The following is a 14,894-nucleotide window of genomic DNA, read 5'->3' as shown; positions in this document are numbered from 1 at the left end:
AGATGAGTGACTTCCTCATCCTAAATTATTCTTTAGAGATGAACAACTCACTCGTCCTTAGTTAACCTTTCGAGACAAATAATCTAACTCGTCCTAGATTGCTACTAAAATCATAAAATTTATTCATTTCATTGCTAAATATAAAATTACTACTAAAAATGTCAACGGATGGTATATATAGTTTTAATATTTGATAAATAGGAAAAACTCAACCAATTAACATCCCGAGATAGAATATGATGTCAATAGTTTTAATATTTTCTAAACAATAAAAACTTAACCAATTAACATCCTGAGCTAGAATTTGATGTCAATTTTACATAATGTTCTTAGAAAAATAATAATGAGCTCGTCCATTTTCTGAACTTGCATTTTCACTTGTAACTTTAATCTTCAGAAATCTGTACGAACAAAATTTTGGAAAGACAATTAATAACTATTGATATATATTTAATATATGTAAGAAGCAAAGAATTAATAAGAGTCTATACGTGCATACATTCAGATTGGGTGATACTCTTTAAGTCTTAGCTTGAGAATTAATAAGAAATATGCAAAAAATGTCAAAATAATGGAGAAATATATGCAAATGCATTCGTAGCTTGCATAAACACATCGTAGAAAGAGGGACACAAGTCTACCTAACTACTAAAAGGAATCTACCAAGATGGCAACTGCAGTGAGTGGAGCAGATGGCATTAGCAAGCTTATTTTGAGCTACTGGGATGTAAGATATAAATATTCAAATTTCTAGTACATTTTTGTAAATCATCTAACAAAGCCCAAGTAAAAAAGCGGGAGACAAAGTGAATAATTAGATGACAAGTTTTCAAAAGACTCACTAGAAAATTTGCTACTATAATAGACTAAAATAATAGACCTATTTGACAATGGTGGATCTCCGATCAGATAACTGTCTGCTCAAAGGGATAAAAAGTTGCTTTAGAAGTCCACGAAAATAAGAAAAATAATTGCACATCTATCTTAACATTGATATTTATGTGATACTCATATTGTGGATATGTTGGGACTTAAAAACATAACAGTCATCCCATATAAAATTGATGGTATCACAGTAATTCAAGGATACAAGAGAGCTTCCATATTTAGTAGCAGCCACACACTACTGGGATTGGGACATCAATTTGATTTTACCATTCATAAAATCTTGAAAGGAAACTTACTTGTAATGGAGTAACAGATGGCAAACATACTGCCTTAATGTTCTTCTTAGCATGTTTTGAAGCAAGTTCTATAATTACCATACTGCAAAAGATAGAACCAGTATGTTTATTCCACTGGGTGAGTGGTGAGAATAAGGATTTAACAAGATAAAGAACCTAGCTTCATATAGAGATTTAACAAGGAATGCTTGGATAGTGGATACGGGACAGCAAGAAGGGTAAGGATGATGACATTTATTTCTTTCTCCAATGTTGTGCTTAAAAGACTGTTGTATGGTGTCTACATTACTCCTTTTTTATTCATCAATTTACTTATTTTCGAGTAGGTTTATCCATTTAATTACTATCATATGAAATTTAACTAGAACTCTATACCTAACTACTGGACCAAATATGGGGTAATAATTACTCAATCATGTTATCTCCTCACTTCATTCTATTCATATGAAGAGTAAGGAGAAATTGAAAAAAGATTGTGGCACTAATGATTGTGGCACTAATATCAATTAGAATCCAACTACTACTTGGATTATTAATACCCTCTATACTTATGTGACTATTATGAGGCTACAAAATAGGTAGTCAGGATACCACAATAGGTAAATCTCCTACCCTACCAATATCCACGAATCCCATCACCTCTCACTTTGATGGAAAAAATTAATTGCCTGTCTGAAGTAGCTAATACTGATGAGGCAGCTTAGGAAGCAAAGACATAATCTGTAAGTAGAAATAGTAAGGCAACAATGAAGAAAAATAAGTTAAAATAATTTCTTAAGTAAAACAAAGTTGAATGGACATAATTTTCAATGATCATTCAAACCTGTGAAATCACTTTGGCTTCAATATTAGAAACATAATCTGATATAGCTCGTATACAATACTAGGCAGCCTCAGCAGGACGCCAATCAGAATTCTGATCTTGTCCACAGTGACTGATGGCCTATAAAAAATCAGCAAAAGTTTTTATCTAAAAATTAATGCAACTCTACTATCTAAGACATAAAGCTCTAATGCCTTTCACAATTTGCATAAGTATAAACCAAGTTCAGGAAACTCTAGTTAGAGATTATAAAATAAGCAACACCTAAAATCTCTAAGAACCAAATGAAAATATTAATTCTGAACCTTATGTTATTTAAATCTGCCTTGCTCTACTAACTGCTATATCCTTACTTAGATTACAAAAAGTTGAATTGTCCAGAACACAAGGACTTGAAATGACTTGAAATTTTTGAGAAAATTGTAAGAAGAAACTTCTTATCAAAACTTTACACCTAAGTACATATACAAGTATCATAGATCTTTTGCGTTGCAGAGATACGATAACAATTCTAAATGAGCGAAAGGCTACTCCCCAGGACTTCAAGCTTTCAAGTTCAACTTGCACCGAGAACATAAAATATTTTAAGTATAGAAGATCCCGATACAATTTTTCTTTGATATTATCACGAAAACTTTATGTGGGTACAATTGATTTCTTAACTGTTCTAGTGTAGATCAGTTGTTTTTATCTAATTCAAATAGATCAGCTGTGTAGAAATTTTGTACTTCGAGAGAAGAAGAGTCAAAATAAATTATCTTTACATGCATGACTTCATTTAGAATAAGCTAACAAACAATACAAGGAAGCTAGGATGACCACCACCTCTAAGACAAGTCAAACCGTTAGCTTTTAGGTAGCAACTTTATAGTTGAAACTACACCTGACTCAATCCTTTGGCAGCTATTAAACTTGAAGGACTCTCTCAGCAAGCAGATACCACCCTTTTGTAAATTTATTTTTGTAGAAATTCTAGAACAATTCAAATAAGTCAGTTCCACTTATGTACCAAAGCCGACTAATTTTGTCAACACATTCACAACCCCAAAAGGAAAACTTCAAAATTAAATGCATTAACCTAGTTTTGACTTTCTCAGAAATGGTGAGTTAAACTTTTTTGGTTCCTACAATTTGGTAGCTTACATTAATCTAATGAATTTGATACATTAATTTGAGAAATTCAACCATTTCTCCTGGATTACAGTAGTAGTACGCACCTCAACTAGCTTCATATGGAGAATTTTCAACATAGGTTCACCTCCTAAAACCAATGTTGCCTCAATTACAACATCTGCAATAGCTGACATATGGCAACATCACAAAATAAATTAGCATGTTGGAAAAGAGAATCTCTTACAATTCTTCTCAACACAATAGTCAATGCACATTCGTGATTCATTTTCCAAATTTTTAAGACAACACGATAATAAAAAAAGTGACATGAAGGAAATAAATGATGAGGTACTTAGATGGTATAGAGTAAGCTAGAAACTTGATGTGTATAAATAATAAGGTACATGGATGGTACAGATTGAGCTAGAAACTTGACGCGTATCAATGAGCTAAGATACTAGCTCTTTGAGAATATGCTATGTCCTTCTAGTGCAAGACAATTAACTAGTCAAATTTACGATTATAAATGCAAATTAAACCGTTATCGGCCATGATATGAACTGCATTTATCGTTCCCTGAAGAAAAGAAAGCCAACATGATGTAAATTTCCAGAAAAATAATTCAAACCATAACGTTTGGTGGCCTGCATTAAAATAACCAGGGCATTAAGTGCAATGGAGAAGATTTTGGATGGTGATCACACAAGCAAGGGGCACACATGAGATATTTTGTTGAAGTTCAAGATATTAAGAAAATTGTCTTCACTAGTTCCAGATGGTGGTAGTATTGGCAAGAGAGGGGCATTAAGCATAGTCCATTACTTTTGTTTCTGCATTTTAATTTTTTTAGTACTTTTTATAAAGAACACGGTGATAATGTCAATAACAACAACAACAACATAGCCAGTATACTACCACTAGGTGGAGACTGAGAAGGTTAAGTGTACGCATTCCATACAACTACCTTAGAAACAAGGTGACAACGTCATTGAGCATTATTTCCTACTTTGGTCTTAACCCTTCAACATTATCTTTTTGTAATTGTTATCATGAAGAGTTAGTTTATAAACTTAACATTTAGCGCAGAACTACCTTAGAACTATAGGTAATCTTTAGGAATCCTAAAACTAAAGGTTTATTCTCAAAATAAAAGAACCTACATGATATTGCTAACCATACAATAGGGAAACAGGAGGGAAACTACCGAACGCTGAAAAATTCAACTTGACCAACTAAAAATAAAATTCCAACCACGAAAAAACAAAACTTTTTTTTAATAATGGGCCATCTTTTGCACTACACTTTTTCAAGGGGATAATGTATATTTAATTAGTAAATATTACGACAGTAGAAGAAAAAAACATTAAGAAACCAGATTAATTTTAGGTAAAGAGGCGGATGGGGCAAGAAAATTTCACTTGGTGCGTTGAAAGATTGTTACATCTTCTAAAAAATGAGATACCTTTGAATTAAAAGGTTTAAAAGTCTTTAATAAAGCTTTATTACACAAATGACTTTGGATGTTCGCGGGGGGTGGAGGGTGGGGTGGGGGTACAAGCTCTGTGGAAAGGGTGATAGTTGTAAATATGGTATTATGGAAGAGGGTCGGAGAACTAGAGATATCACTTTAGCTTACGAGTATGGCTTGTGGATGAATTCTTGAAGAGATGGAATTTATTTTGGGAAAATATCTCACTCAATGTCGGAGAGTGAAGTTTTAGGGACCTAGCAAGCGTCAAGACATATTACAGAAGGATGGAGTCCACATATTGTGCAGAATATCATGTATATTAGCCCCATTAAAATCCTGAGGATAAAATAAGTCATCAGAAAATTGATGCGATAGAAGCAATATAATAATTTCTAGTTAGCATCATTAGCAAACCTCAGCGAGCTTAATAGCAGCCTTATAATCAATTTCACCATGTTTTTCGATCCCAGCAGCATGGATATTGAAGATTTCCATTATTGATTGTTCATTAGGAAAGGATATTTCTATCTTTCTGTCTAACCTACCAGGACAAAGAAGAGTTGGGTCCAAAACATCAAGTCTGTTTGTTGCCATAATCATTTTTACCTGAAAGTAAAATGAAGATCAAATAGGGCCTGGCGAAGAAACAATATCTCTCAGCTGGTTTCATTCATTCTACCCTTCTTTACAAGTTAAAAAAAACTAAGTAATTTCGTTCTTGAAATAACAAAAATTTCAATAATTGGAAAAAAATATTGGAGCCTGGATTTTCCCCACCCCCATCCCCACCCCCAATCACAACCCAAGTAGGAAAATTTGAGAATAAATCATTTAATGGTGCATCTTATGCACAGATTCCAATCATGTACTATGATAAATAACTAATCATTCCTACCTTAATCAGCAAACCCAATTAAAGTTAATAGATTATTTTGGTAAGGGAGGTAAATCAAACTTGGAAAGTTCAAAGAGAGGCTAAGAAAGGATGCACGTCTTAAATTATGGACTATGGAAAAAATCCTTACATATTTTGATGGAAATATACATTTAAGATTAATACAGACCTTTCAAAGCTGGTCAAATCCATCCAATTGATTGAGCAACTCTATGAGTGTTCTTTGGATTTCAAGGTCTGCATTGTTTCCCTCGCTAAAACGGTGTCCATCAATTGCATCTATCTCATCCATGAAAATGATACAGAGCTACAAATAAATATAATAGAGTGTCAACATTTAAAGGAACCTCTAAAATCATTCTACAAGTCCAATACTCCCAATATGTGAAACTAATCCGATTGAAGTCTTACTTGGTGATCACGAGCATAATTAAACTTTTTCTAAATTAATGTTTCACTCTCACCAATGTACTTATCAATAATGGCACTTGATACGACCTGCAGCAATCACCAATTATAAATTTCCATTATGAGATGTTATTAGACTAGAGATATAACCAAATTCCAGTACGCATACCATTAAGAAATTGACATCTATGTTGCTAGCGATTGCCCTGGCTAACAATGTCTTGCCCTATCCAGGAGGTCCATAGAAAAGAACACCCTGAGATAGAATCCTCAATCACCTTAGAAGTGATATTACAAGCAAAAGCTTTTCTGTCCATGCCAACAAATATAAAAGAATGCAGAAAATTATATTTAATAATTTACCTATGAAGGATTAATCCTCTGGAGAAAAAGATCGGGATTCATTAGAGGTAACTCTATGGATTCTCTCAGCTCCATGATCTGATGTGACAGTCCACCCATAATAGAGTAACTGATGTTGCAACGATCTTCATGAAGCATGTTGTATACAATAGGATCAACTTTCCATTAATTTATCATGGTAAGGAAATTGGGGATGAACATATGTAATAATTCTAAATGTACACCTAGACACTTAACACTTTCAAGAAAAATAGTAATTACAAATTTCACGGGGAAGTGCCCGCATGATTGTAAATGTTGTCATGTCGAGGACACTTAACACTTTCAAGAAAAATAGTAATTACAAATTTCACGGGGAAGTGCCCGCATGATTGTAAATGTTGTCATGTCGAGAACCACTCTTGCGCCTGAAGTTAGTTTTTCCTTGTCCACTTTAATGTGGCAGCCAACCATATACCTTGGACCGCTGCTAGCTTTTACTATCACTGAAAAGGTAATAGAAGGTCTAAGTAACTTTTTACATGTAAAAGAAAGAAATAAACACTTTGTGATCAATAACACATTTCTAAGACTAAAAGAGTACATGAATATTAGTCAGTATAAAGGTTACTTACAACACTCATTACCTAGAGGTTGGAGAACTTCTCTTATAATTTGTCCAACACTCTGAAGTGACTTCAGATCATCTTCTATGTTAGCATATTCCTTTTTGGTAGACCGCAAGTTCTCTCTCACTGAGGAGAATAACTTTACAGTCAATGGAATAAATATAATAATAGAAGATTAAAATGAATATGAATATTATGAAGTTTTGCATGACCAAGAATTTAACGTGTTCATTAGATTATAGGAACACAACATAATAGAAGAATGAAATACCAAGGAACAATAACAAAGTACTATAGAATGTCTCACCAGCCTCAGGTCACTAATAACAAAACAACTGATCTATATCTTACTCTCTGATGTATCACAAACGAGGTTATACAAGCTCTAGGAAACTAAGTATAGAGCCACAGAATATGTTGGGCGAGCATATGCATAAGCTCCCATTTCCAATAAAAAGCTTCGGTTTATGATAGTTCTATATTAGGGATCTGTATCAAAATAGCTACTCCGTCCTTTCTGAACAAAAGGATAGATGATACTATTGAGACTAAAAGTATGTCAAAGCATGCTTAAATATATCATTAGGTTATATATTGTTGAATTATAAAGTTTGACAACCCAATAAACTACACTTGTACTTAGTGGAGTAGAAGGCATAATAGTGAAGGAACAAAATTTAACAAATGGAAATACCAAATGATCATGTTGATTATCAGAAAAGGAATTTGTTGTCCAACAATAAAAAATTACAGGCAACTAAGAAAAGATATGAAGCAATAACATCTGTTATGTTCAATCTTTTATGGAACATTCTTACAGTAGGCCACCATGCTTTATGCCCCAAACCTTGAAGATCCATACAAATATTTAATTTCCAAAATCATATATATATAGGCACAAAATGCACACACATATACAAGCACAAACAGGATGTATAAACATATGTAATAGATCCTTATACCAACCATATCGGGAGTTTTAGTGCGCCAGGCTGCCCTTGCCCTTAACTGCGCCATCACAAGTGCAACATATAACACCAATAGATCCTTATGCCAAGCAATGACACTTATATGCTTCCGGAATCTTCATCTTCATTAATACTTAATTTCAACATAAAGCAATCATAGTTTAAAGCACATTAGCCATAACCATGGCAATACAAAACAAATCTCACACATCCTGTGTGAGGCAGGTTCAAATATAAGCTAAGACTCTTTTTTCATTTAAAAATCATTACTTTAATTCCACAAACAGTCCTTGAATTATATTACTAGCACTAAACGTCTCATTTCAATTATCTATATGTTTCCGTATATGCAACAGAACATAATATATCTAATCTTCTCTACAATAACAGTAAAACAAAAGAACAAAAGTCCTAAACATAGGAACTGAATTATAGAGAGACGATAATTGACTTTCCATAAATTGACAAATTTCATAGTAAATTACCAAGTTGTAAAAATAAAAAAATGACATATTCGGATAGAATAAAGTATGAAGAATAACATTGATTAGCTCGAACAACCAAGCAATAAAACTAATTTCGAACAATTTTAGAAGGAAAATGCAACTAGATAGAACAAAAATCATACCTCGAATTCGCTACCAAGATAAAATAGAGATTAGGGTAAATTACCTGCAATAACCTAAACTAAAGAAGCAATTGGCAAAGCTGCTCCCTCACTCATTGTGCATCTACAAAATTGGTGTGTATATTGATGGAGTTCTAGGGTAAACTTACAACCAGCCGCTGTATTTGAGGATTAAAAATGATGTATAGTGTGTATATGTATTATTTTAGAGAACTCGTGTATTTAGGCATGTATTAGATCATGTGAAAAATGAATAATTAATTAAGGCACTTATTAGTATACTAAGTGAAATACAAAAAAATTGTTAAATTTTAATTACATTTTGGCATTAGTTTTTCCTGCTTAAAACTCCTACTTACAATTTGGGACCAACTAAATATTTTTTTAGGACCAGATTTTGTACCTTCACAATAAAATATAATATTAAGAACCAATTTTTAATCTCTTCCTAATACATCTACTTTTAGAGATGAGATTAATGATTCATCTCTAAACGTTGGTCATAAATAAAGAAATTTCATGTAGTGTACCCCGAAATGCATTTACCATTCCCATACATCCCACAATGTTCATAATCTTTAACAAAACATGAATAATGCATCACAATTCATGAAAGAATCAATTAAGTTTGTGATCATGTCAAAACCCTCAATTGTGTTAAACACCACATTTTAAAACTTGAATTTATTAATCAATCTAATCCTAACAATAAAGTGAAAGTATAGGGATAAAGAGACATGCAAGCTCCATGCTCCATCCCATGACTAGGCCCCCAATTCATGTCCATCATTCAACCTAAATCCCTAGCCTATGAGTCACAACTTTCTCATGATTGTAATTCCTAAGTCATCAACCTCATCCACCCAACCAATTTACCTCTGCAATCTCTGAATTCCTATCCCGAGTTAACATACTCTTTTTACCATGATCAAACATCTAGGTTCAAGCCTAGAATCTACCAACCACCATGTTTTACTTGCAAAGTACCCTTATAGAATATACATAAGCATGGTCCACCCCAGAAGGAGGACACTCCAAATTCCTTGGTCACCAATAGACAACCTATCTATTTCAAGGGAAAACCATTCCCCTTATGCAAAGAAGAAAAAAATATTTCATAGGTGAGCATTAAGACTGATGAGACCTTCGTCTAAGAGATCCCTTAATTTCTCCTAAAGATTTTTTAACTCCACCAGAACCATTCTATGAATATAGATTAGAAATTGGACAAGTGTCTAAGACAATATCAATCCAAAACAAATCTCTCCATTAGAAAGACACCATGAGGGTAGTCAAGAGTACCTTAATAAATTTATCCACCACCAAAACCCAATGCAAAGAAAGACCTTTCAAGTTAGAATCTATAACCCAGGTCAAATAATAAAGATTTCCCTTTTCAAACAAACCTTCGAGTTCTAAGATATGATACAATAGTTTCCCTTAATAGCTAGGGAAGTAGCAGCCGATACCTAGTTTTCCCAAGCAGGAATCCTTATGGAACACGACCTTTGCATGGGATCTAATTGTCCACAACAAAAACACCAATTCCTTCCTTCCTCATAATACCCATGGTGCGACAGACCACAAAATATATAAAGAAAATGGGATGATGTGGATTGGACTCCCCTGGAACCAGCAACTGCAACACTTAACAAGGTTTGTGCCTCATGAGTTAGACATGATCCATCCATGTTGTCCTCGAGTGGAAAGTAAGAGTTTCCAAGAACCTTTAGATCATTGAGAAGGTATGATCCAAAGAGTGAACAAAGAAAGATTCAAAAATAAGTTCAAGACCTTAGACTCCATGGCTCAAAAGTAGAATAACAAAGAAAGGAAAACATACTAAATAGCTCATAGTCTCCTAATTATAAGTGTGCTACATGACACATCATAACTAAAACTCTACTCGACACAGCTTTGTGGACACCCCATGACAACAAAACCTAATGCTCCGATACCAACTTAACATGACCCAAACACGGGCCTTGTTGTAATGGGAAATACAAAGACCAACCAAGACTGAGAACTAGCCTTGTTTTCCAACCCAACCACCAAACGCATACCTTAAGTTAGCTAAAGTCCGAACATATATCAAGATAGTGTATCAAATCATATGGTGAATTTGGGATAAGTCTATATCTGAGACCAACCCAACCAAGTCCAACCACCCAGTATCCTACCAAACCAATGTGAAAACCATAAATGATTACCATTATAATAAGCCAATGTATGTATGTATATATAACAAAAGAATCCATACCAGACCCACGTCCACAATTGTCCACGAAATGGGTGTAAACCAACCAAAGAGTACTTAATCGGGACATGCCCCTGACCATAGCCAAAAACCAAAGTCTATGAAAGACAAAAAGTATGTAGAGTACACCATTAAATGAAATAGATACCTTCCAAACTATGGAAGGTCTCCACTTCAATCAAACCTTGATTGTGCCTTACTCCGATCACTAAGAAATAGGAGTACAATGGTCGGTCACAGCATAGCGTGGGTATATAGCTGCCAATAGATGGGAAAATGGGTGAAAACTAGCAGGCACTCAGGATAAGGATAAGATAATGCTATTTATAAAACCAAGTATAACCATCCATAATTCATACAACTATACGTATATATAACTATGCCAGGAAAGGGAATAGAGTTTAGCATGCTTTTAAAACCTTTAGCTAGGTTGTATAGCTTAGCCATCCTAAACTGTCTATGGGCTATATATGTTCAGCTCCCCCTAGCGAAGGGACCCCAGTGAGTGTATCCGCACGACCAGGGAAGTAATCCTTGGGATGAAAAGTACATTCCCCAAAATATAGTGTGACATCGTGTGCATGGTCACTAAGACCAACCTCGTATCCACAAATATGAGTTTCTAGTTTTTGATCCCCTTGGGACCTCCATATTTCATGCCTTAGCTCCACCTACTACCATTATTACCCAATTAAAACCAATTTCCAAATAACGAAACTGATATGTATTTACTAACCAAGGCCATTGATATTAATATAATCATATTAACCCTTACTTACAAGTATCATCCATAGCCAACCAATTATGGGTTTAAGGAGGCATTCAAGTTCCATTCCATTTACCATTTTAAACCACTTGGAGGATTTCTATGTTCCCCACAAGCATAACCATTTAGTCTTTTACCATTCCAAGCCATTTAAACTATGCATAATTTCTTTACAATGTTTTATAACATAAAAGAGCTCTATTAAAATAGCCAATGCAATGAACATATCTTTATAAGTATTTTGTTAAACATACTGGGGCCATAATATGACTAAAACCAATTCCAATTACAATTTAACCATTACCATGTAATAAGATTATCCAAAACCATCATTAATTCATATAAAAGTATAACTAAAACCATAGGAAACAATAACTAACCATTTAATATCAAAACCTCCAAATGATATTTGAAAACCAAAATCATACAATCAATGAAATCATGAAAGTATTTATAAAAAATGTGCCTTTAGTTAGAACTAACAATGAAGGAGGATAATATGCCTTATACATGAAGATTCATGCAAGAAATCATCATTTTTGATCCGTTTGAAGAACATGTGCCTTATACATGAAGATTTATGCAAGAAATCATCATTTTTGATCCGTTTGAAGAACATGTAAAGAAACCCTAGCCTCCAATCTTTTCAAGTATGAGTTTGAGAGAGTATTTGACGTGTTTTAAACCATTAATAAGTGTTTTGGAAGGCTACCAAAATTTATATTATGTGAGGACATAAGGGTTTAGGATTAGGAAATATCCAAACTAACCTTGGCTTCAAATTTAAAATAAGTCATGTCCAGGGGTACGAATACCCCTTACCACCCATACCCTAGGTAATGAGTGGTACAGAAACTTTTACCCAAACAATGCCATAACCTTACCTACTAGTTTCCGTGTGACTCTTCCTCGCTAATTAGGGGTACGAGTGACACCCCCAATTGTATCCAAAGGTTATACCTAGGGTAAACTCTACAAGACCAAGACAATCATTCACCGTACGAGTTGCCTTACACCCCTCGTATGCTCCTATACGACTTATAACCTAGTGATTCATATCTTTTGTACTAGCCAATCCAAAAATGTTTCCTAGGGTACTATTGAACAATTAAGACACTTCATAAGTCGTATTCAAGGGTACAAATGGTACCCTTAAGTCATACCAAGCCTAGTGAGTCCAAAACCTTGGAAATTTTTAAGGGGTCCAATTCTTGGGGTGTTTTTTGAATGATAGCATGTACTAAAGATAAGGATAAGAAAATGCCGATATTTAAAATGAAGTAAATAACCATATGGATCTCTATGATGGGAAAGAGAATCGAGTGTAGCTTACATTTAAAACTATTAACCTGGGTTTGGGTAGTGTAATCGTTCTAGAACAACCCACAGGATATATGGTTCCAGTGTTACCCCCTGAATGGGCCCAGTATGTGTAGCTGTACGAACTAAAGATATCACAGGGGTAGGGGATTCCCTTGTACCCTTCACCATCTATGATACATATATACAAGTATAACTTAGGAGATTCTCGTTTAGCCCACAAGTATATGGTCGCAATGACCAATCCTCAAATTAGCAACTATGATTTTCTAATTTTCATCGATTGGACTCAAACCTTCATAGTTAGCTATCATAACCCGCCATTATTTCCCAATTAAAACCATTAGCACACCACAAAACTAAAAATTCCATGTAATTTTAACCAAGGCTATAAAAAGTGGTATCATTATTCGGACTATAGCTTGCAAGCATTGTTCTTAGCCAATCACTTTGGGGATTCTCATGTACCCCATAGGTTCCATTATTAGATTTACTTTGGTGATTCTCGTGTACCCCACAATGTTTTTAATCAAAGATATGGACACTAAGGCCCTACTATTTGACAATGAAAACAATTTAACTAATTTAAGTTCCATCACCATGTTATACCAAGTTCCCACACCATTTTATATGTTGCAAAGTTTTCAATAAAAGTCCAATTATGTAATACAGGCATTCTCATAGGCATTTTAACAAACATATTGGCGACATATAGTTTCCAAAACAAAAACCAAGTTCCAATTGATCATTCTCATACAACCACATGTTTAAACCACCATTATAATAAGAAAACCAAAAGTAAAAATATGGGAAGACATAAATCAACCCTTAATAACCAAAACCCCCAATATTTAATTCAAAACCCAAAACCATATCACCCTTATTCCATGAAAACCTTTATAAAACATACCTTTAATTAAACTAACAATGAGGAAGGACTAACATGCATTAGATTACAAAGAAAACTAAGAGAAATTAACCTTTAGAGCCTTAATTTACCGCCTTGAAAGGAACTCTAGCCTTCGCTTAACCCTAGAGATTAAGAGAGATTTGATAGAGTTTTTTAGTATTTAAGATTACAATAATAGGGTAAATAAAGTCCAAATAGGGTTTTAGGTCATGGGGTCATGATGGGTTAAGAGAGGAAATGTCTAGAATACCCCTAACTTAAACTGTAAAAGATTTTCTATAGGTGGGTATGACTACTCCACCCAAACCGTACCATTAAATATGAGTGCTACCCATCCTTTGTACCCTAGGAATTTATGTAGACCCCAACACTACTAAATATATGACCACTAATACCAACTCTTACCCAACATATGACCAGTACCCTTAACCTATACCCATAATAGAATGAAGAGGGGTTGGACACTATCCTACATACGAGTTAGACTATACCACTCGTACCCTATCCTCATAACTAATGGTGAGACATTTGTACTCAGATCCAAGTTAAGTTACAAAATTTTAGTTTAAGTGAAGGATCAACAAACTGATCCATCACCAACCATATGATCCGTACCCACTAAACCATAACCATACTAAAACCTCACCCACTAAACACTAGCCAACATATGAGATTGGTCATCTAACACTTACCCTCACCATACGACTAGTATGATGGATCGTATGATCAGTAGAAGACTCAAAACCTAAGAAATTTTCCAAGGGATAAAACTCAGGGTGTTTTAGAAATGCAATTGTAGGAGGATGTATTTCTATAATCTATTTTGGAACATGTGTAGTAGGAACAAAACCTATAGTATCCATTGGATAACTACACATAATGTTCTACATCAAACCATCATCATTGAAGAAAGGATCAAAAAGTACACCATTGTTAACTATGGTACCTATTTCAGTAAATGAAAATACGTCTTCTCTAAATAATACATCTCGACTGATAAAGAATGACATAGTCATAAGATCATACAGTACATAGCCTTTTTGGGTGTTGAACTACCCCATATGTACAACCTTTCTTGATCTAGGCATTAATTTTCAATGTTCACTCAAAACCTTTGCAAAGAACAAACAAGCAAGTACTCTTAGATGAGTAAACATAGGTTTAACACCATATAACCTCT

General features: G+C 34.2%; 1 pseudogene; it reads right to left on the bottom strand.

Moving 5' to 3' along the window:
• Positions 1 to 4,666: 4,666 nt before the first annotated feature.
• On the bottom strand, positions 4,667 to 7,725 carry LOC107846392 (annotated as a pseudogene).
• Positions 7,726 to 14,894: the final 7,169 nt, after the last annotated feature.

The sequence above is a fragment of the Capsicum annuum genome, chromosome 11 (assembly GCF_002878395.1).
Source record: "Capsicum annuum cultivar UCD-10X-F1 chromosome 11, UCD10Xv1.1, whole genome shotgun sequence".
Lineage (NCBI taxonomy): Eukaryota > Viridiplantae > Streptophyta > Magnoliopsida > Solanales > Solanaceae > Capsicum > Capsicum annuum.
Note: the sequence above shows the minus strand (reverse complement) of the source record. Positions and strands in the feature narration are given on the sequence as shown.